Below are 22,826 nucleotides of genomic sequence, written 5' to 3'. Positions count from 1 at the left end.
ACAAAATGGGGAGGGGAGGATGCAATGTTCAGGGTGAGGATAGAACTGGAGGGAAACATCACAGGGGCTGGGAAAACTTCAGGATGGACCACAGAATCAGGGAGCATAGCAAATTGCGAGCTGACTAAAAGGTAGGAGAAGAGGTTGGAAACGAAAGTGCTGGGAAAAGAAAAGTCAGCTGGTCTGGCAGCATCTGTGGAAAGAGCAACAGAGGTTGGGTCATTTAGGAGGTCAGATGAAGTGATATGAGGGTAGGTGAGTTGCAAAGAACAGTGGCCATCTTCTAGACTCCTTTTGGCCATAATGCAGTTGAAATGGAAGACTTAACATCCTAATGTATAGTTCACTCCTCTATATGCATTCCCGATGCCCCCCTACACGGGGAATCGGACGCTTATTCCTACCTCCTTGTCTCAGGGCACAGCCTGTCGGTTGGTAACCCCTGGCAACCGTTTAAAGGGGGCGCGAGAGCTTGGCGCAGCTTCCGGTTTCCGCCCTGGCCTCGAGGATCGGCAACAACAACATCAAACAAAATGGCCGCTCTTCTACTGGTGACCCTTCAGCATCATCAGTTACCTTCATCAACAGAAGATCCGTCACCGGGGTGGAGATTAGCTGGGACCAGTCATTCACACAGGACACAGCGCACTCCCCCCTCCCTATTAAGTTAATTTTAGTTTTGAGAATGAGGTCATCAATACCGGTTTTTTATATAAAATCAAAATTACTGAAGCAAGGAATGTTAAACTCGTATCATTGGATCTTTACTGGTTCAGCCTCAGCTGGAGTGTTGCGCCAGTTCCAGGTGCCACACTTTAAAAAGGGTGTGAAGGCATTATAGACAGAGTGTAGAAAAGATTCATAACGGTTGGGCAGGAATGAGGAACTTCAGTTAGGGTAGAGATTGGAGGAGCTGGGACTGTTTTCCTTGGAGAAGAGAAGTTTGAGAGGAGATTTGATACAGGCATTAAAAATCATTAGGGGTCTGGAGAAAATTGGCAAAACTGTTGGAAGGATTGTACAAGAGCACACAGATTTAAGGCAAACGAAGCAATGTGACTTCAGGGAAAATGTTTTTCACTCAGCAAGTGATTAGGATCTGGAATGCACTGCCTGAGAGTTTTATACAGGCAGGTTCAATCAAGGCATTCAAGAAGGAATTTGATTATTATCTGAAAAGGAAGAATGTGCTGGGTTACAGGGAGAAGGCAGAGAATTGGCACTAAGTGAATTGCTCCTTTGGAATGTCAACACAGACATGACAGGCTGAATGTCCTTCTATGCTGCAACCATTCTGACATTCTGTGATTTTGTGGTTGTAACTCCTGAAGCCAACCAGCCAGCGCCAAGAATAGATATGCAGGCACATTCTATTTGCACTGTGCCCACTAGCACATGTGCAGTTTCTCCCACCATTGAGGTCATTGGTATTTGCCCCTCAGATCGTGCCAGCATTGGTTTGTACACATGCCATTCAGGCTGCCATTGGCCTGAGCCCTTGCTGCCTCTTTCCCAAGCTGCACTTCTCCCCTATTTCTGGAGCATTATGGTCACATCTTGAAAAAGCTATCTGAGGATCTGTCCAATCTCATGCAATAATTAACTGATACTCAATCTGCTAAAATATTACCATTTTTATATTTTTTTCATTGATGGGTTGAATTTGGTCGACACCATCTTCGGGACACCATTGGCGGTGATATAGCAGGCACTGTTAACATGTGTGGGAGTGTGCCCTCTGCAGTTGCGATGTCACCAAACTCAACCAATCAAAAATGGTAGCACTCTGAATGAGAAAGGAGAAAAATATCAGAGAGCTATGCAAGGATACAGCACAGTGGAGGCTACTCGACCCATTCTACGTGGTAGAGCTACCTGATTAATCCCATTCCCCTGCTCTTTGCCCCACAGCTTCTCAAATTATTTCTCTTCAAGTATTTATCCAATTCTCTGTCAAATGTTACCACTGAATCTGCTTCCACTACCATTTTAGGCAGCGCATTACAGATCACACAACAACTGACTGTAATTTTACAAAATTTTTTCATGTCGCCTTTTGATTTGCCAATCACCTTAAATCAGTGTTCTCTAATTACCAACACTTGCTACTGTAAACAATTTCTCCTTAGTTGCTCTATCAAAGCCATTCAGGACTTTGAACACCTCTATCAAATCTCTTATTATCTGCTCTAAGGAAAACAACCCCAGCTTCTCCACTCCTCCCTACACAACTGAAGTCCCTCATCTCTAGTATAATTCTTCAGGGCTTTGACATTCTTCCTAAAGTGTGGTGCCCAGAATCGAACACAGTACTCCAGCTGAGAACTAATCAGCGTTTCATTAAGGTTAAGCACAATTTCCTTGCTTTTGTACCCTCTCCTATTAATAAAGCCAAGTATCACATATGCTTTTTTTTAATAGCATTCTCAGCTAGTCATTCCATCTTCAATAATTTGTTTACCTACACTCCAAGGTCACTCTGTTCTATCGTCCCCTTTACATTTGTACTCTTGGTGAGGCTGTTAAGGCTCTAGAGCTGCCAGTCCTCTGATTAAGCTGGCAGCATCTACATACATCTACTGTCGCTATTTGGTTAATGTCTCCAAACTTTTCCCCACCACTGGCTATAGGTAAGCCTGGAAGCATCCATTAGGAGACCACCCATGTGGAAATAGCTGAGCTGGTCCCACTGTCAAGTGCAGGCTTGGGACTGCCATTTCAGTCCCAAAGCCTGTGGTAAAATCCTGCCCTATGTTTATAAATTTTGTAACATTTCCAAACTTTGAAATTACACCCTGTATACCAAAATCTATATATATCAAAAATAGTAGTGGGGAGCAGCACTGTATACCTATTTCCAGTCTGCAAAGCAACCATTCACCATTATTCTCTGCTTTCTGTCCCTCTGCCAGGTTAGCATCCATGTTGCCACTGTCCCTTTAATCTTATGGGCTATAATTTTGCTAACAATTTTATTATGTAACACTTTATCACACACCTCTTGAAAGTTCATATACACAGAAGCAACCATATTACCTTATCAACCCTTTCCATTGTTTCATGAATGAACTTGATCAAGTTGGTCATTTACAATTTACCTTTAACTAATCTATGCTGACTTTCATTTATTAGCCCATATTTTTCTAAATGCTAATTAATTTTGTCCCAGATTAATTTCTCCAAAATTTTCCCCACCACTGGCTATAGGCTGAGTGGCCTTTACTTATCAAGCTTAACCATCTCCCCTTTCAAACTGGAGTGTAACATTTTCAGCCTTGCAGTCCTGTGGCACCACTTCCATATTGCAGGAAGATTGAAAGGTTGTGACCAGAGCCTTTTCAACTTCTACCCTTACTTCCTTCAGAACCTTGGATGCGTCCCATCTGGACCAGGTGACTTTTCGACTTTGATGACTGCCAACCTTTTAATACCTCCTCTTTATCTATTTTTATACAATGCAATGTCATTCTTGCCTCTTCCTTTACAGCTACATAGGCAGCGCCTTATTCTCTAGTGAAGACAGATACAAATGTTCATTTATTGCCTCAACCATGCCCTCTGCCGTAATATCTCCTTTTTCATCCCTTCTTTGGCTATCCTTTTACTACTTATGTCTTTATAAAAGACTTTTGGGTTCTGTTTTATGTTAGCCACTAATCTATTCTCATAGTCTCTCTTTGTTCCTCTTATTCCCTTCGTTAGATCTCCTCCATAATTTCTATGTTCAGTTTGGTTCCATACTGTGTAAAGAGGCTTATGAAATCAATTTGTCAGGCCCCACTTACTGGGACAGAAACTGAGTTATTTTGACTTTAAAATTTGAACTGTCTCTTTCTTTATGTCTTCGTACTGGTGGCAGCAGTTTTTTTTATTATTATCAGTTCTCTTATGCCTTTGTCTCATTAATATTGTGCTTTTCAAGTGCAGAAAATGAAAATACTGTATGTATCTTTCAAATCTTAAAAATCCTAATTCTGCACACATTGATTATTTCTTTCCATGTTCATGTCAAAATTTATAATAGAAATTGTCTGTATAAATTAATCACACTATAATTACACCTTTCTGCCAGTGTTATTTTTCAGTTTTTCATCTTGTCCCTCAGCCTGTGTCTCAGCGAAACTCCTATTCTCCAACTTATTCTGGATCCCCCTTTGTTATAATTAGTGTCAAAAGTATTATACAATAATAAAAACTGATTTACTGATCCAATTAATTCATTTCCCAACAACTCAGCTTTCTATGAAGACTTTATTTGGTGTTTGTATCCAATGTCCAACAACATGGGAAATTGACTAAGAATGTAAGCAAACATAGCTCTATGTATTTAAATGAGGTAGATTTCATTCATCTAGATAATAAATCTCACTCCCGATTTTTTTCTCTGATATTAAAATTAAATTTGATAGCATGGTTACTGGAACCTAGATTTTATTTAACTTCAGTTTGCACTTAGAAATCACAATATAAAAATACCAACAATGCTTATTTATCTAGCTCCTTTAACTTAGAAAAATATTTTAAGTTGGTTCAAAGAGGCATAATTAGAAAACAAAATGAATGTTGAGGCAAAGGAGGAGATGTTAAGAAGTGACCAGAAGCTTAGTAAAAGAAATAGGTTTTCAGGAGCATCTCTAAGTAGAAGGTGGAAGTGAAGAGACAGAGGGGTTTTGGGAGAGGATTCCATAGCCTGCAGCTGAAGGCACAGAGGCAATGGTGGGGTGAGGGAGGGAGGAATGCACAAGAGGGAAGATTTTAAGGAACAATTAGCTCTGGATGATGGAGAACAGGTGGTGGTTACAGAGATCAGGATAGGGCAAGACCATGAAATTGTGTTTAAACATAAAGACAGGATTTTCAGATTTGAGGCATTGGAGTACATGGATTCAGTGTAGGTCAGTGAAAAACCGAGGTGATGGATGATTACAACTTGGTGTGAATTGAATATAGACAGCATAATTTTTGATGAGCCTAAGTTTGCATAGGGTAGAACATGGGAAACTGGTCAGGAAAGGGTATGAATAATCAAATCTGGAAGTGTCAAAGGCACTGATAAAGATATTGACATCAGATGGTTTGAAGCAGTGGTGAGATGGACAATGTTACAGAGGTGGTGATTGTGATGGAGAGGATATGCAGTCAGAAGCTCAGCTTGAAGTTGAAATAGGATGCCAGAGTTGCACAGTCTGGTTCAGCCTAATCCAGTAGATAGGGAGGGGTTGGAATTGAAGGCTAGAGTACAAAGAGCACATGGCAGAAACCAAAGTGAAAAGGCCAGCACCCATCTAGCTGACATTTTGGGGGAGGCGGTGGCATAGTGGACTAGTAATCCAGAGACCCAGGGTAACACTCTGAGGATCGGGGTTTGAATCCCACCATGGCAGATGGTTCTGGAATTAAAGGTCTAATGATGACCACAAAACCATTGCCAATTGTCATTAACGCCCATCTGGTTCCCTAATGTCCTTTAGGGAAGGAAATCTGCCATCCTTACTTGGTCTGGCCTATATGTGACTCCAGACCCATAGCAATGTGGTTGACTCTTAAATGCACTCTGAACAAGGGCAATTAGGGATGGGCAACAAATGCTGGCCTAGCCAGTGACACCCACATCCCATGAACGAATAAAAAAAAATTTTGGATCTATTTCTCAGCTGTAAAAAATCGCTTCCTCTCCTGTACCAATTTTGAATATTTCCCAATTTCTACATCCAGCAGTGTCAATTTGTAAAGGAAAGTCTAAAGAGAGAAAAACTGAATTACAGGGGGGAAAAAAACAAAGTAGCATTTAATTAATGCAAACCATTGGTAACTGTTTTAATGCTGGTTAAATCATTACTAAAGCGGATAAAATGTCTGGATTACGAGCCTAGTCTTATATAAGAATGTGATTAATAAAAAAATAAGTAAAATGACATGATCTTTCATCAGAGGAGGTATAAATAAAGATCAGAGAATTTCCCTTCTGCACTTCACATGGTTCTATGGAAGCCTGAGAGGAAATCATCTATTTCCAGAATGCAGTCAGTGAGCACAGTGGTCAGATCATGCAAAAAGTATGTATTCTGTAATCTTACAAAAAATGTATAAATTGCCAGTTCAGTGGCACGAAGGATTATCACTTCAATGCATCTCAAAACAGAATGGAAGGGTGTAGATTGTGTTCTAATAAATTATTTCATAGTGAGTTCTCAGTCACATCACATGATGTTCTGATAAGATGCAGAGTGGAAGCCAGCATATTTCCACTGGCAGGGAAGGAAATTTAGACAAAAATTTCCACTCTCCTCCTCTATTCCTAGCACACCTCTTTCACATCCCTCCTACCAGCTGATTACAGCAGAACTAACAGATTATATTACCTGCCTAGCCCTTCAGCTTTATAATTTGTAACAAGGGGAAATTTTAAAAAAAGAAGTAACTTGCAATTTTATAATATTGTCAGATATATCATAGTTAATAGATGTGCGTGCAGAATTTCACATTCATTCAATGTGTCAACATTTATGTTAATATAATTGTGTTTTTCTTTATTTTTGGCATCTGAGCTCTTGTAATTTAACACAAGATGTGAAATGTCAATAAGAACAGGCAAGTGTGTCTATAAAATCTTCCCAACAGGTACAACATGCCCAGTCAATAATGTTGAAAATGTACCAAAACATTCCCAGCAATTTGAACCTGAAATACTTAAATTGAATAAAGATGTTTTGCGTTCACAAGACATCACTAAATTGACAAACTATTGACTAACTTGGCACAACCTGACTTTACTTTTGCGGTTTCACAGCAAGACAACAAAGCCAAGAAAGATGAAATCTTGAGCATTCCAGCCTGTGGCAACAGTAAGAACATTAAAATAACTGTACTTCAATGGTTCCATGGCAACCAAACCCATGCATCAGTAACCAAAAGTGATTGAGCTTTTGATTGTCACTACACAACAACTTGTGGCTGTCACATGCCTCCAATTCATGTATTTCCTTGTTTAAGTATGATGACTAAAATCTATTCATAGTATTCCAGGTGTGGTCTCAGCAGACCCCTATATAATTGTAGCAAGACTAGTTTATTCTTGCACTTCAATCCCCTTGCAATAAAGGCCAACATGTCATTTGTCTTTCTAATTTCCTGCTGTACCTGCATGCTAACTTTCTACCTTCCTTGAACAAGCACACTCAAGTCTCTTTGAACATCAACATTTACAAATTTCACACATTTTATAAAATAGTCTGCTTTTCTATTCTTATAACCAAAGTGAATAACCTCACACATCCCCACATTATACTGCATCTGCCATTTTGCTGCACACTCACTTAACCTGTCTATATCTCTTTGCACCCTCTGCGTCCTCATAGCTTACATTTGTATTGTCAGCAAACTTAGATACATTACTCTGTCCCTTCATCTAAGTCATTAGCTGAGGCCCCAGCACTGATCCTTGTGGCACTCCAATAATCACAGCCTGCCAAGTTGAAAATGCCCCATTTATGCTTAGCTTTTGCTTCCAGTCTATTAAATAATCATGCTAATATATTACCTCCCAATGCCATGAGCCATTAACTTGCCAATTAAACTTTTAAGTGACACCTTATCAAATGCCTTTTGGCAATCTAGGAATATACATCTACTGGTCGCCCTTTATTTCCTCTACTAGTTATATTCTCAAAAAACTCTAATAAATTTGTCAAACATGATTTCCCTTTCATAAAGCCATGTTGACTTTGTCTGATCACACTATGATTTTCTAAATGCATTGTTATTACTTCCTTAGTAACAGATTCCAGCATTCTCTGGATGACTGATGCCAGACTAATTGGCCTGTAGTTCCTTGTTTTATCTCTCCCTCCTTTCTTGAATAGCACTGTTTCATTTGCTAATTTCCAATCTGTTGGGACCATTACAGAATTTTGTGAATTTTGGAAAATCATAGCCAACACATTCACTATCTCTGCAGCTATCTCTTTTAGAACTCTAGGATGTAGGCCGTCAGGTCCTAGGGATTTGTCAGATTTTAGCCCCTTGAATTTCTCTAGTACTTTTTCTCTGCTGATATTAATTACCTTAATTTCTTCACTCTTATTAGGACATAGGTTACGCTCTATTTCCGATATGTATTTTTGGTATGCAACCTGTGTCTTTTACAATGAAGACAGACACAAAACACACCTTCAATGTCTCTGCCATTTCCTCATTCCCCATAGTAATTTCTCCTGTCTCTGCTTCTAAAGGACCAACGTTTACTTTAGCTAAAAATGTGCAGGGCTATGGAGTAAAGGAAAGGGGAGCTGGACCAACTTCCTTCCGTGCTGTAACCATTCTATGGTTCTAAAATCTCCTTATGTGGTTCAGTGTCAAATTTTGTTTGATGAAGCTCCTGTGAGGCACCTTGCGACATTTTACTATGTTATAACTGTGCTGTACAAATGCAAGTTGTTACTTTGGATCATTAGAAAGATCCCATCAATGATTCCAGATTGTCTTTCACAAAACAACAGATAGCATTTACTTTAAAAAGGCGGAAAATTGTTGAAATAACTGTAAATGCTACTTCACTGTAGCGATTAACAATCAATAAACTCAGGAAAAGGGGGTGTGGTGGAGTGAGGGAGGTAGAAAGTCTTAGATAGGGTGGAGAACAAGAGAGTTTACATGACATAAGGTATGATGGTGCAAGGCAAATTGGCGTAGTAATGAGACACATTAAAGAAAAACAAAAGATGCGTTCAGATGATGTGTAAATAGTCACAGAATCGCAGAGTGGGTCGTGGAAAGCAAGGAAAATCTGGCGAAGAGGACATAAATTAAAGATTCAGCACGAATCGGGACAGGAGTAAGGCAAATAAGTCAAGACAACACCGGCACCTCCACATAGTTAGTGGGAAAATACTGTTGCAAATGCCGCTGCAGAACTGGTTCATCCATGAACTGAAGTGTTCAATAAATCCGTAAAGAAAGTGACTGACATCACAAAAAACAAGCTGTCGCTGCTGTCAATCAAAGCGTTGGGTCCTCCCTCCGAGTCGGTTTGCGACAATATCTGGAGGGGGCGGGGAAGCAGAACCTTTGTTTTTTTTAGGTGGGGGGGGGGGGAGGATTTTACCACGTTGCCGTAAAGTGGTTGGGTGTGGGTGGGGGAAAAATGTGGTGAAAGCTGCAGAAGTAGGAGAGAGAGAGAATAAAATAGAAAGAATTGGTGCATGGTGAGGCGGAGGAGAGAGAGAGAGTCGGCAGGAAATGAAGCCGGGTAGTAGGCGAAAGCGATACAGTTGTGTTTTGGTGCTACATTGTAAGCCAGCGCTCACTGAGTGAATCCGGAGCCCCGCACGGTGCAGCGCAGCTCCGGGGCCAGAGATGTCTGCACATCACCCCGGAGGAGAGCGGGAGACACAAAGCCTGTATTCCAGCGGCAAGAACCCCAAATCAAAGCAATCTCATCCTGCCTTCTCAAACTGTCTAGAAAGGGAAATCAAGTTCTTAAATTCCCAATTGCTAAGGTACTTCTTTCCAACTCAGATTTTTTAAAAAAAACCTACTCGATGTATAAAACATGGATCATGGCAATTAATGTTGTAGGTTGGTTCCCAATTGCATAAAATTCAACTATTCCTCCCACACTGTTTAATGCGTCTGCAGATGTTGGAGCTCCGAGCGTGCCTGTTAATTAATTAATAGTTATAAAAAGGAGCAGAGAAACGAATCCAACCTGGATTCCCTCCCAGCGGATAACTAATTTGCATGCCTAATATCATTGCTGTTTAAATGTGTGAAGTGTGTGACATGTTGAGTCTAACTGCTGAGTGCCATGGGAAGATTTAGCAAATTAGCACCTCTAATATTGTGATAGTATCTAAGTGGCTTGTATTAGCATAACATTTTCAAAAAGGCACTTGGTTTCGAGGAAAGTGTTTGGCAAACTATTTTATTTGGGAAGTAGAAGGCAATTAAAATATTAGTATTACTATTATGCAACTTACAGTGAATTTATAATTCAATTTTGCAAACAAGTGAAGAGATATTTTCCAGTTTCTTTCTTGAAATTGTATCTCTTTTCTGGTTGTTCCAAAGCAGTAGTGTCTATAGATCAGTCAAAATTAAGTTCTGCTCTTTTCTCAAACCTGTTCTGTCCCTTTAATACTTGACAACTGTATTTCTTTTAAGAAAGAGACAATATAGTAAGAAACCATCACAGTTCTATGTGCTGTATAAATTAAACCCCAGTGGATCATGCTGGAAGGAAGTGATGTACCTCGTAGCTGAAGTGATTTTACTAATTTTGTTCACTGGTGCAGGTTCTGACATTGTCTGAATGGCCAGGATGAAGATTTCTCTTCTGTATTATTGGATGGCTGTAGTACTGGTTTGGTAGACTGTTATTTATAATTTTCAAATGTTCATTGTACAACCATTCTGTGAACATGGATCTTTCCTGTAACGTACTGTAGTATACAGGGATAGCCAGATATCTACTTGAGAGACACAGTGCCTTTTCATGTGTAAAATATCTCAACATCCTTTTAGTGTCCATGGGGAGGGAGAGACTGGAGAAATGCGATTTTCAGCCAAAAAAGGTCTGAGATTACCTTATAGAGATACATAAGATAGTTAAATATATTGAAATGTCTTTAATTTTTGAACCAAGACATCTTTAATTTTTGGTAGTATAAGAAGCAAAGCTTCAGGCTAGTCCTTTTTTAAAAAAAAAAATCTATATTATGATTAATAAAGTTTCTGTTCATGTAAAGTGATAAATACATGGCATGGAGTTCTGGATAAAGTAGTGCAGATGAAAACCTGGGACTAATTTAAGAATCAATTGAATGCTGCCAGGTGGGGACTTTACAGTCTCTGGATGAATTAAGATGATCTGCATGCCCTTTCTCGTCTATAATCCTGTGGAAGGAATAAACATTTAGCAATAATGGAAAGTCAGAAGAGGTGACAAAATTTGATCAAAGAAAGCAGTATTTAAGGTGGGGAGATGGAAGAGTTTCAGTGTGAAACTGGTGGTAGAGCCTGCAATGACCTCAATGATGGGACAAAGAGGGTAAGAACAAAGGGCCAAGTGACATGGCATGAAGAGGTATGGCTATGGTTGCACTATGCAGGGTTGGACAGTGTTGGGAGATTTTAAAGATGAGGACAATAATTATAAATTCAATTTACTAAGGCATGAGGAGCCATTGGTAGCCAATGAAGATGCAAGTGAGATTTGTTGCTGATGAGAGTTTGGATAAGTTGGTTTATGGGAGGTGTAGAATTTGTGGCTGATATTAAAGATGTGGACAATTTGTGTCTGAAGGGACAAAAGGCATAAGTATGGGTTTCTGTAGGTTTGAGGAAAGAGTAAAAGTTAAAGCCTAGCTGTGGGTTGAAAAGGATGCTTGACTTTCACAAAGTTTGTTTCAACTCCAGTTAGGAGGAATGGAGTCAGTGGCAGAACATTAAATTTTATAGTCTTTGAAAATGTTTGTCCTTCACATGTTGAGTTGGAGTGAATTTTGGCTTGTCTGCATTGTAATGTTAGACTTTGTAAGCTCTGAGTACTGATTTATCAACTACAGTTAATAATCCAATAAATAGAGACATGTCAGGGTACCTCAGTCCTGTTAGATGTACATCCTGCTCCATGTGGGAACTCCAGGACACTTCTCGAGGGAATGGGTGACTGCCGTTCAGATAAGTAGGACCAGGCTGCAGTTGCAAGAGTTCCATGAATGCATCTGGCTCCCACCGATATTCAGTTCTAAATATTGGTTGGAGGTGGTGGCTCCTCTCAGGTGTGCTGCCAAAGCCAAGTTCATGGCAGCACTGGTGCCTCAGCTGTACAGAGAGGCAGGAGGAAGGTTGGAAAAGCAAGAGTGATTGGAGATTCTGCAGCTAGGGAAATGGACAGGTGTTTCTGCAGCTGCAGATGTGAATCCAGGATAAAGTATTGTACATCTATCTTTACCAAGGAAGAAGATGCCTCCAAATTCGTATTGAAAGAGTTGAGATATTTGATGGACTTAGAATTGATAAAGAGGATGTACTAGAAAGGTTGGCTCTACTTAAAGCTGATAAGCCATCCAGACCAGATAGTTTGAATTTGAGGATGCTGAGGATAGGGAAGGAGAAAGAAATCCGAGGTACTAGTCATAATCTTCCAAACCTCCTTGGATACAGGAGTAGTGCCACAGGACTGTAGTATTGCAAATGTTGCATCCTTTTTCAGAAGAAAGTGTAAGAATAAGCACAGAGGCTACAGGCCAACCAGTTAAACCATGGAGGTGAATAAAGTAAGACAAATAGAAAGCCCATCAGAGAGAAGAGCAGAACAACTTCTCTGGCATTCCTAGAAGAGAACTAGCAGTGAATTAAACACTAATACAAAAGCCAAATACTGCAGATGCTGGGGTCTGGCAGCATCGAAGGAGAGAAAAACAGAGTTAACATTGTCATGACCTGAAACAGATCTGTTTCTCTCCATGCAGATGCTACAGTTAATCTTGGGAAACTGTTTAGAGACCATAATCCGAGATAAAATTAACAGTGATTTGGACAAGCATGGATTAATTGAGGAAACCCAGACAGGATTTTTTTTAAAAGGCAAATTGTGTTTAATTAACTTAAGTGAGCTTTTTAATGAGGTAACAGAGGGTTGGCGAGGGTAATGTAGTTGATGTGTACATCAACTTCTAAAGAGTTTTGATAAAGTGTCACATAATAGCTTGTCAAGAAAGTTGATTCCTATAGAATAAAAGGGAAAGTGGCAGCAGGATGCAAGTTGTCTGAGTGAACCTTTCTGTCCCATCTCCATATCTCTTGATTCACTTGGGGACCAAAAACCAATAAATCTGAGTCTTGAATATACTCATCGGCTAAGCATCACAGCACTCTTGAGATGGAGAGTTCACAGAATCTCTCAGTGCAGAAGAGGCCCTTCGGCCCATCGAGTCTGCACCGACACGTGAGAAACACCTGACCTTCCTATCTAATCCCATTTACCAGCACTTGGCTCATAGCCTTGAATGTTATGACGTGCCAAGTGCTCATCCAGGTACTTTTTAAAAGACGTGAGGCAACCCGCCTCCACCACCCTCCCAGGCAGCGCATTCCAGACCGTAACCACCCTCTGGGTAAAAGAGTTTTTCCTCACATGACCCCTAAACCCCCTGCCCCTCACCTTGAACTTATGTCCCCTCATGATTGACCCTTCAACAAAGGGGAACAGCTGCTCCCTATCCACCCTATCCATGCCCCTCATAATCTTGTACACCTCGATCAGGTCGCCCCTCAGTCTTCTCTGCTCCAATGAAAACAACCCAAGTCTATCCAATCTCTCTTCATAACTTAAATGTTTCATCCCAGACAACATCCTGGTGAATCTCCTCTGCTTCCCCTCCAGTGCAATCACATCCTTCCTATAATGTGGCGACCAGAGCTGCACATAGTACTCCAGCTGTGGCCTCACCAAGGTTCTATACATGACCTTCCTACTTTTGTAATCTATGCTTCGATTGATAAAGGCAAGTGTCCCATATGCCTTTTTCACCACCCCACTAACATGCCACTCCACCTTCAGAGATCTATGGACACACGCCAAGGTCCCTTTGTTCCTCAGAACATCCTAGTGTCATGCCGTTCATTGAATACTTCCTTGTCAAATTACTCCTTCCATAGTGTATCACCTGACACTTTTCAGGGTTAAATTCCATCTGCCACTTATCTGCCCATTTGGCCATCCTGTCTATATCTTCCTGTAACTCTTCGAGTACATTCACAGTTCTTGACTTTTTTTTTTGTTCAAAGTCCTGGAGTGGGACATGAACCCACAACCTTCTGACTCAAAGGTGAGGGTGCTATGAACTGAGCCACAGCTGACACCTCTATATCTTCCTGTAGCCCAAGACACTCAACCTCACTGTTAACCACCTGGCCAATCTTTGTGTCATCTGCAAACTTACTAATCCTCTCTCTCTCTCTCTCTCTCTCTCTCTCTCTCTCTCTCTCTCTCTCTCTCCCCGCCCGCCCAACATTGTGATCTATGTTGTTTATATAAATGATGAATAATATGGGACCCAGCACAGATCCCTGTGGTATGCCACTGGACACTGGCTTCCAGTCACTAAAGCATCCTTCTGTCATCACCCTCTGCCTCCTACAACTAGGCCAATTTTGAATCCACCTCATCAAATTATCCTGTATCCCATGTGCATTTGCCTTCTTTATAAGTCTCCCATGTGGGACCTTGTCAAAGGCTTTGCTGAAATCCATATGAACTACATCAACTGCACCACCCTCATCTACACACCTGGTCACCTCCTCAAAAAACGCAATCAAATTTGTTAGGGATGACCTCCCTCTGACAAAGCCATGCTGACTATCACTGATCAAACCTTGCCTCTCCAAGTGGAGATAGATTCTGTCCTTCAGAATTTTCTCCAATAGTTTCCCTGCCACTGACATGAGACTCACTGGCCTGGAATTCCAAAGATTCTGAAAATATTTCTCCTTGCCTCAGCCGAAATGACCAACCTCTTATTCTGAGACAATGATTCTTCATTCAAGACTCCCCAGCCAGGGAAAATAGCCTCTCAGAATCTATCCAGTTGAGCCCTCTAAGAATTTTCTAGATTTTGGTGAATTCACCTCCCATTCTTTGTTTCATTCTGTTCAGTCTCTCCTTTTTATAGGACAGCTCTTTCATCCCAGGAATCAATCTAGTGACCTTTGTTGAATCCTTCTAAGGTGGGTATATCCAGGAAACCAAAACTGTACACAGTCATCAAGCTGTGGTCTCACCAGACTTTATATGATTACAACAAGTTTTCATTATTCTTCTACACTAAGGCCCTTACAATAATGGCTAACATACTATTTGCTTTCCTAATTGCAGGCTTTATCCTTAAGAGTCTCTGAATCCTACTATTTACTTGACACTCATCTTCAAAAAAAAATTCTACTTTGCCATTATTCCTACCAGTGTGGATAATTCCACACTTTCCCACATTGTACTACATGTGCCACTACATACCCAAATTATTCATTGGTCTATATCCCTTCCCAGCCTTCATGCCTACGCTACTCTTCTTGGTTTCCCAGCTACCTATGTATCACTAAAAAACTTGCTTTTAGTCTTGGCCTCCTCATCTTTGTCATTGATATAGCTTCTAAATAGCTAAGGTCCAAGTATGGATCCTTGCTGAACTCCCTAGGTATACCCTGCCATCCTGAAAATGTCCTGTTTATATCTGCACCCTGTTTTCTGCCAATTACCAATCCTGAATCTATGCTAATATATTGCCCTCAATTCCAGTAACTTTTACATGGTACCTTATCGAATGCCTTCTGAAAATCTACATATATTGCATCCACTGGTTCCCCTTTATCTACATTCTAGTTTTGCCCTCAAAAACCTCTTAATAGATTTGACAAATGCAATTTCCATTTCATAAGTGTTGACTCTGCCTAATCACATTGTGATTTTTTTTGCCCCCTAGACTGCTGTAACCATGCCCTTAATAGGTTCTTGCAGTGTCCCTACCACTGACATCAGGCTAACTGGTTTATAGTTTCCTGTTTTCTTTCTCCATCATTTCTTGAACCACCAGGTTAGATTTGCTATCTTTCAATCTATAGCAACCGTTCTAGAATCTAGGGAATTCTGGAAGATCAAAACCAATGCATCCACTATCTGTTGTGGCCACCTCTTTTAAAACCCTAGTGTGCAGGACATCAGGTCCTAGGGATTTGTTGGCTTTTAGTACCGGTAATTTTTCTTTAATATTAATTACTTTGTTTCCCACAATTTCTTGTATATTCTATGTCTACTGTCAGAACAGAAACAAAATATTTGTTTGAGGACTCTGCAATTTCTATTCACCATTATAATTTCTCCTTCCTCTGCCTCAAAGGGACTAACCCTTACTACTGCTAATCTCTTCCTTTTTACATACTTGTAAAAGCTCTTAAAATCTGTTTTTATATTTCTTGCTTGGTTAGAGTCATCGTATTTTTCACTCTTTATCAATTTCTTGATCATTCTTTGCTGATTTCTAAACCCCTCCCAACTCTCAGGCTTGCTACTTTTTGCCTTTGCTTGTCTACCATCATATCTTTTAATCTGATTTCCCAATCTACCTTGGCCTACTCACCAATCTTACCTCCGTAATTGTCTTTGTTTGATTTTACAAATATCTTAAATTTTAAAAACTCTCAAATTCCATTGTATTATGATCACTCTTCCTCAGAGGACCCTTTACTATAATATTATTAAGACTGTCTCATTGAACAATACTAGATCTAAAATAACTCGTTCTTTAGTTGGTTCCTCGGCCTATTGTTCTAGAAAACTGTCTCGAATGCGTTCTTTGAACTCAGCCTCCAAACTACTTTTGCCAATTTGGTTTGCCTTGCCAGTCTATATCAAAATTACTACAAGAATAAGTATCTTTTTGTCTGTTTATTTCTTTCTACATTCAGTTGGCCTACGATGATTATGCTGAAAGATTAGCCATGATAACATTACCTACTAGTTCTTATTGCCAGCAAAGCCATTGTATACTGTATTTTAACATATGCCATTCAAGGGAATTAAGCCCTTTCTGGCTTAGACATGTCAACTGGATTTAATGCTGTTAAATGAGGTGCCATGCACACTAAAACAGAAAACTTGGCCAATGTACAGGACAAAAGGCTTTCTATTAGCAAAGACAAAATAAAATTTGTCTGTTTGTTTACCATAAAGTGAAACTGTCTAGCCAGGATTAAGTTAATCAAATGGGCTAATAGGACCACTAAATACTTCAGTGGAACAATTATTTTAATAAGCTTATAGAATTCATTGGAATAACCATGTGTAAAATTTGCGCAGTTTTAGCTCCCAAGCAGTGAAAGAGCATTGAGATGTTTGGAGAGTTCGGAGATGCGAGGACGATGGTGTTTTTTAGAACTGTAATGATGTGATGCTTAGTTGAACTTATTTTTATTGGCAGCAGAATTATGAAGATATGCAAAGCAGTGTTCTAAAATAACATAGATAATGTAGGTGTAAGCAGATAATTTAACCTGACCTAAAAACAAAAAACTACTGCGGATGCTGGAAATCCAAAACAAAAACAGAATTACCTGGAAAAACTCAGCAGGTCTGGCAGCATCGGCGGAGAAGAAAAGAGTTGACGTTTCGAGTCCTCATGACCCTTCAACAGAACTGAGTAAAGTTAGGAGAGGGGTGAAATATAAGCTGGTTTAAGGTGGTGGGGGGTTGGAGGGGGGGAGAGGAGAGAGGAGAGAAGTTGGGGGGTGGGCGTGGTTGTAGGGACAAGCAAGCAGTGATAGGAGCAGATAATCAAAAGATGTCACAGACAAAGGAACAAAGAGGTGTTAAAGGTGGTGATATTATCTAAGAGAATGTGCTAATTAAGAATGGATGGCAGGACACTCAAGGTACAGCTCTAGTGGGGGTGGGGTGGAAAGACTGACAGGGCATTACAGGTATAGATTTAAAAATAATGGAAATAGGTGGGTTATTTTTAAATCTATACCTGTAATGCCCTGTCAGTCTTTCCACCCCACCCCCACTAGAGCTATACCTTGAGTGTCCTGCCATCCATTCTTAATTAGCACATTCTCTTAGATAATATCACCACCTTTAACACCTCTTTGTTCCTTTGTCTGTGACATATTTTGATTATCGGCTCCTATCACTGCTTGCTTGTCCTTACAACCACCCCACCCCCCCAACTTCACTCTCTCTCTCTCTCTCTCTCCCCCCACCCCCCACACACACCTTTAAACCAGCTTATATTTCACCCCTCTCCTAACTTTACTCAGTTCTGTTGAAGGGTCATGAGGACTCGAAACATCAACTCCTTCTCTGCCGATGCTGCCAGACCTGCTGAGTTTTTCCAGGTAATTTAACCTGGCCCATTGTTTCATGACTTTCATTGGTGGTTATCTTGAAAAATTCTATACACAGACTGGAAAGTAGTAAATGTAACCCTACTATTTAAAAAGGGTGGGAGAGTGAAAACTAAGGACTTGTTAGTTTGATGTCTGTAAGTAGGGAAACATTTTAGAATCCTTTATAATAGATGTGATAACTGAACACTTGGAAAATAATATGAAGTGATTGGGCAGAGTCAATGTGGGTTTATGAAAGAGAAATAATGTTTGACAAACCTGTTGGAATTTTTTGAGGATGTTACTTGTAGTGTAGATAAAAGAATACCACTGGATGTGGTGTATTTGGATTTTCAGAAGGCTTTTGATAAGGTCCCACAGAGGAGGTTAGTAAGCAAAATTGGAGCACATGAGATTGGGGGTAATATACTGGTATGCATTGAGAATTGATTAACGGACTGAAAACAGAGTAGGAATAAATGGGTTAATCTTAGGATGGAAGGATGTTACTAGTTGGGTACTGCAAGGATCAGTGCTGAGCCCACAGCTGTTCACAATCTATATAAATGATTTGGATGTGGGGGCCATGTAATATTTCCAAATTTGCTAATGATATAAAAATAGGTGGGAATATAAGTTTATGAAGAGGATGCAAGGAGGCTTCAAGGGGACTTGGACAGGCTAAGAGAATGGGATAGAACGTGGCAGATGGAATATAATGTGAATAAGTGTGAAGTTATCTACTTTGGTAGAAAAAATAGAAAGGCAGAGTATTTTTTAAATGGCGAGATGCTGGAAAGTGTTGATGTCCAAAGGGACATGGGTGTCCTTGTTCATGAGTCACTAAAAGCTAGCATACAGGTGCAGCAGGCAATTAGGAAAGCAAATGATATGTTGACCTTTATTGCAAAGAGGTTTGAGTATGGAAGTAAAGATGTCTTGCTGCAATTTTATAGAGCATTGGTGAGACTGTACCTTGAGTATTGTGTACAGTTTAGGTCTCCTTGTCTAAGGAAGGATATACATTTAAGACTGAGATGAGCAGGAATTCTTCACTGAGGGCGGTGAATCTTTATGATTTTCTACCCCAGAGGGCTGTGGAAGCTCAGTCATTGAGCATGTTCTAGACAGAAATCGATAGATTTCTGGATACCAATGACCCATCAAGGATACGGGGATAGTGTGGGAAAGTGGCATTGAGATAGGTGATCAGCCATGATCTAACTGGATGGCTTAGCGGGCTCGACAGGCCAAATGGCCGTCTACTCCTCCCATGTTCCTCCCTATGTTCCTAAAGGACACAATTACAGACAAAATTAAGTGACAAATTTAAGTCAAACTCAGGAACAATTTTCTTTCCTTGTTTAGAAATGGACTCCCATCCCAAAAAACAGTTCAATCTGTTGAAATCTTGCTAAATATCTGTATCTGGAAATGGTTGAAGGCTGTAATGAAGAGGATAGATATAGATAATTGACTATATTATGGAGCAAAATAATTAATATTCTGGTCTTCTGGAGAGTAGTGAATGAGATGGAGTTGAGTGTAAAAATTACTGTACAATAAATCCTTTTCTAAAGGCAGCTGTATTTTTTTTCTCTAGGAAACTGAAAATAATCAGTGTTTTTCTGTGTGGGTGATTTTAATTAAGTGGCACAGGAATAACTGATTAAACCAGGCATGCAGTACTATTAAATGCTGCTTGTTCCATTTCCTTGTATAAGCCCTGAAGAAGAGCGAGAGGGCTGAATGCACAACTCCCACAGGTGGGTGCTACCCTGTGACAGTTACAACAGGCTGACGTCATTGGCAACCAATCCACACTGAACATTGTCTTCAAGGAGCATTCAGCTTTTACTGTGTGTATGGGTGCACTGTCTCCACCCTGCAGCTGACGTTAGTTTTACTGTTAACACTAACTGTGCTGAATGTGCTGCAGATGTGGGTGGCAGTGGTTTTCTGCCTCTTTCTACAGCTGAAATGCAAGTGTTCAGTCTGGTATGGATCAATCTTTGCTATTTTTCCATTAGAGAACTGCTTCTAATTGCAACAGTCCACAGTCTGCCGAGGTTCTCAATTCTCCAGACTCTGCCCTATTTCTGCTGGGTTAAATTAAAAGAGTAGCAGAGAAATAACCGTGTATGATTTTTATGTTTTCTTTTTAAAAAGAAAAATCATCTTATTTTCTGGTCACCAGACCTTTTCCAGTTGTTGGGCAAGGTTTGTTCAAGCTAGAAATGTGAAATCATTGTGCACTGAATGCCTAGCTGCTTGCACGCAGAAAAACACTAATATAAAAGGGACAATTAATAACTTTTTTCTTGAATCTTGCAATGAGTCCTATTTTATACTCCATATCTTGGTGAATACAATTGAAAAATAATCTTCCATTGACCACATGCCACCCATCCAACACACAGTTCATTTGGTCATTGCACCCAACTTGAGGGAGGTAGTTTTCACTCAGTCCTTGATAGTGATGTAGTACTACATCATGGAGGATTCTTTCTTTGTTCTTTCATGGAATGTGGGTGTCACTGACGAGGCCAGTATTTGTTTCTCATCCTTAATTGCCCTTAAACTGAGTGCCCTCTGAAATAACCTGGCAAGCCAGTTAAGAGTCAACCATATTGCTGTGGATCTGGAGTTGAATGTAGGCCAGAATAAGTAAGGATGGCAGATTTCTTTTCCTAGTGGATATTAGTGAACCTGATGGGTTTTTACAACAATTGATGATAGTTGTCATGGTCACCATCACTGAGGCTAGCTTTATATTCAAAGTATTTTTTAAATTAAATTCCACCAGCTGCCATGGTGAGATTTGAACCCATGTCCCCACAGCATCAGCCTTGGCCTCTCGATTGTTAGCCCAGTGACCACTACGCAACCGTCATCTATCATTATCATCCTAGAGGCCACCTTTGACAAGAAACTAAACTAGCTATATAAACCTGTAGCCTTCAGACCAGGTCAGAGGCTGGGTATCTTACAGCTAGTGACTTATCTTCTAACTTCTAGAACCCCTCTTCCACCTACACGGTACAAGTCAGGAGTGTGATGAAATACTTCCCATTTGCCTGGTCGGATGCAACTCCAAATCCCCTCCACTTCCTCTAATACTGGGCGTGCCATAGCTGTGGGGTGCACTGCAGCAAATTGCTTGGCTTCAGCTGCACATTCCATCAGCTAGAAGTACAAGGGAAGCAGGATGACACCACCTCCAGGTTCTCTTTCTTGTCACATACCATCCAGACTTGGAAATTTTATTGGTGTTACTTTGTTGTCTCTGCAGCAACATTCTGGAGCTCCTTTATTGAACAGCATTTTAGAGCATGCCTTCAGCACGTGGACTGCTGAAGAAGGCCCAACACGTTGCTGAGCAAGGCCCAAGGGTAACTATGGGTGGGCAATAAAATGTTAACCTTGCTGGTGAGACCAGTATTTTCAGAATTAAAATAAGGGGGTGGGGGAGCACTGAGTAGAGAAGAAGCCTTCCACAGGAAGGGTGGGGAAATTTACAAAAGGAGTTAATGTCAACTCAGTTGATATCAGAGTCTGAGAGTTCAAGCTCCAGTCTAGAGACTTGAGCGCACAATCTGGGCTGGCACCTCGGTGCAATAGTAAGGAGTATTTTTGCATAAGATATTAAACTGGGGCTTTAGTTACCCTCTCAGCTAGACACAAAAGCACCTTTGGTACTGGACGAAGAAGAGGGGGGAAGTTCTCCAGTGTCTTGGCCAGTGCTTATCCACCAAGCAGCAACATGTTTTTTGGCAAATGCAGATTGTCTGCTTGTTTATCTCAGTACTGTTGATGGTACCTTGCTGCTACATTTGGTTCAGTTATTCTCTGCTTGGGAAAGGTGCTACATAAATGCATGTTTTTGATTTTTATTCATACATTTGATGAAATAGAGATTTCAGCTCAGGACTGCAGGTGGCCACTTGCTTGTTGTCCTTGTAGGTGAAAAGTTGTGTGAGGTGCAAAAAGAGCTGGTGACGTCAACAGAAATGCTTTTCGATTTGTATGATTTAGGTTCTCATAGTACAAGGTAGATGCACAGGAAATCTGCTCAGGCTCACCCCTCCACTCTGCTACCACATTGTGAAGCTCTTAAAACATCAGCTTACTGCCATTTTTCATGCATGTCAATAATTCAGTGGAGAGTCTAGTTAAAGTTGACATTTTATTATATGTTAGGATTAACTGGCTGCACATCTCAAACATCTATGAGAGTTCAAAATGAGCAGGGGGTAGTCCAAACTACTAGTTGCGAAGTCATAGTACAGAACTGTCGTTCACTACAATTGAGCAATAAATTATCAATCTCGCTTGTGCAGAACATAAAGATACTAGACATAGAGTTACACAGCACAGAAACAGGCCCTTCAGCCCATCGTGTCCACGCTGGCCATCAAGCACCTATTTATTGTAATCCCATTTTCCAGCACTTGGCCCATAGCCCTGTATGCTATGGCTTTTCAGATGCTCATCTAAATACTTAAATGTTGTGAGGGTTCCTGCCTCTACCACCCCCTCAGGCAGTGTGTTCCAGATTCCCAACCACCCTCTGGGTAAAATAATTTTTCCTCAAGTCCCCTCTAAACCTCCTGCCCCTTACCTTAAATCTTTACCCCCTGGTTATTGACACCTCTGCTAAGGGGAAAAATTACTTCCTATCTATCCTGTCTACGCCCCTCATAATTTTGTACACCTCTATTAGGTCCCCCCTCACCTCTGCTCTAAGGAAAACAATCCTAGCCTATCCAGTCTCTCTTCATAGCTGGAACGCTCCAGCCCGGGCAACATCCTGGTGAATCTCCTCTGTACTCGCTCCAGTTCAGTCTGAAATGGAGATGCCACACTAGTTAGAACTGCCCTTCTGTGGCAAGGATTTGGGCATACTTGCCACAGCAGAGCTTTACTTCGCATCTAATCCATCA

General features: G+C 40.6%; 2 protein-coding genes across 2 annotated transcripts in view; one reads left to right on the top strand and one right to left on the bottom strand.

Annotated features, from left to right (window-relative positions):
• The window catches only part of dlst (dihydrolipoamide S-succinyltransferase), a 531,988-nt gene that overhangs the window by 403,289 nt on the left and 105,873 nt on the right, over positions 1-22,826 (bottom strand). The gene's annotated exons all lie outside the window — the stretch shown is intronic.
• The window catches only part of rps6kl1 (ribosomal protein S6 kinase-like 1), a 35,449-nt gene continuing 21,797 nt past the window's right edge, over positions 9,175-22,826 (top strand). The window contains exons 1-2 of the mRNA XM_078562136.1: positions 9,175-9,497; positions 19,487-19,649. The gene's annotated coding sequence lies outside the window, so the exon portion shown is untranslated. The remainder of the gene's footprint in view (positions 9,498-19,486; positions 19,650-22,826) is intronic.

The sequence above is a fragment of the Cetorhinus maximus genome, chromosome 18, assembly GCF_964194155.1.
Source record: "Cetorhinus maximus chromosome 18, sCetMax3.hap1.1, whole genome shotgun sequence".
Lineage (NCBI taxonomy): Eukaryota > Metazoa > Chordata > Chondrichthyes > Lamniformes > Cetorhinidae > Cetorhinus > Cetorhinus maximus.
Note: the sequence above shows the minus strand (reverse complement) of the source record. Positions and strands in the feature narration are given on the sequence as shown.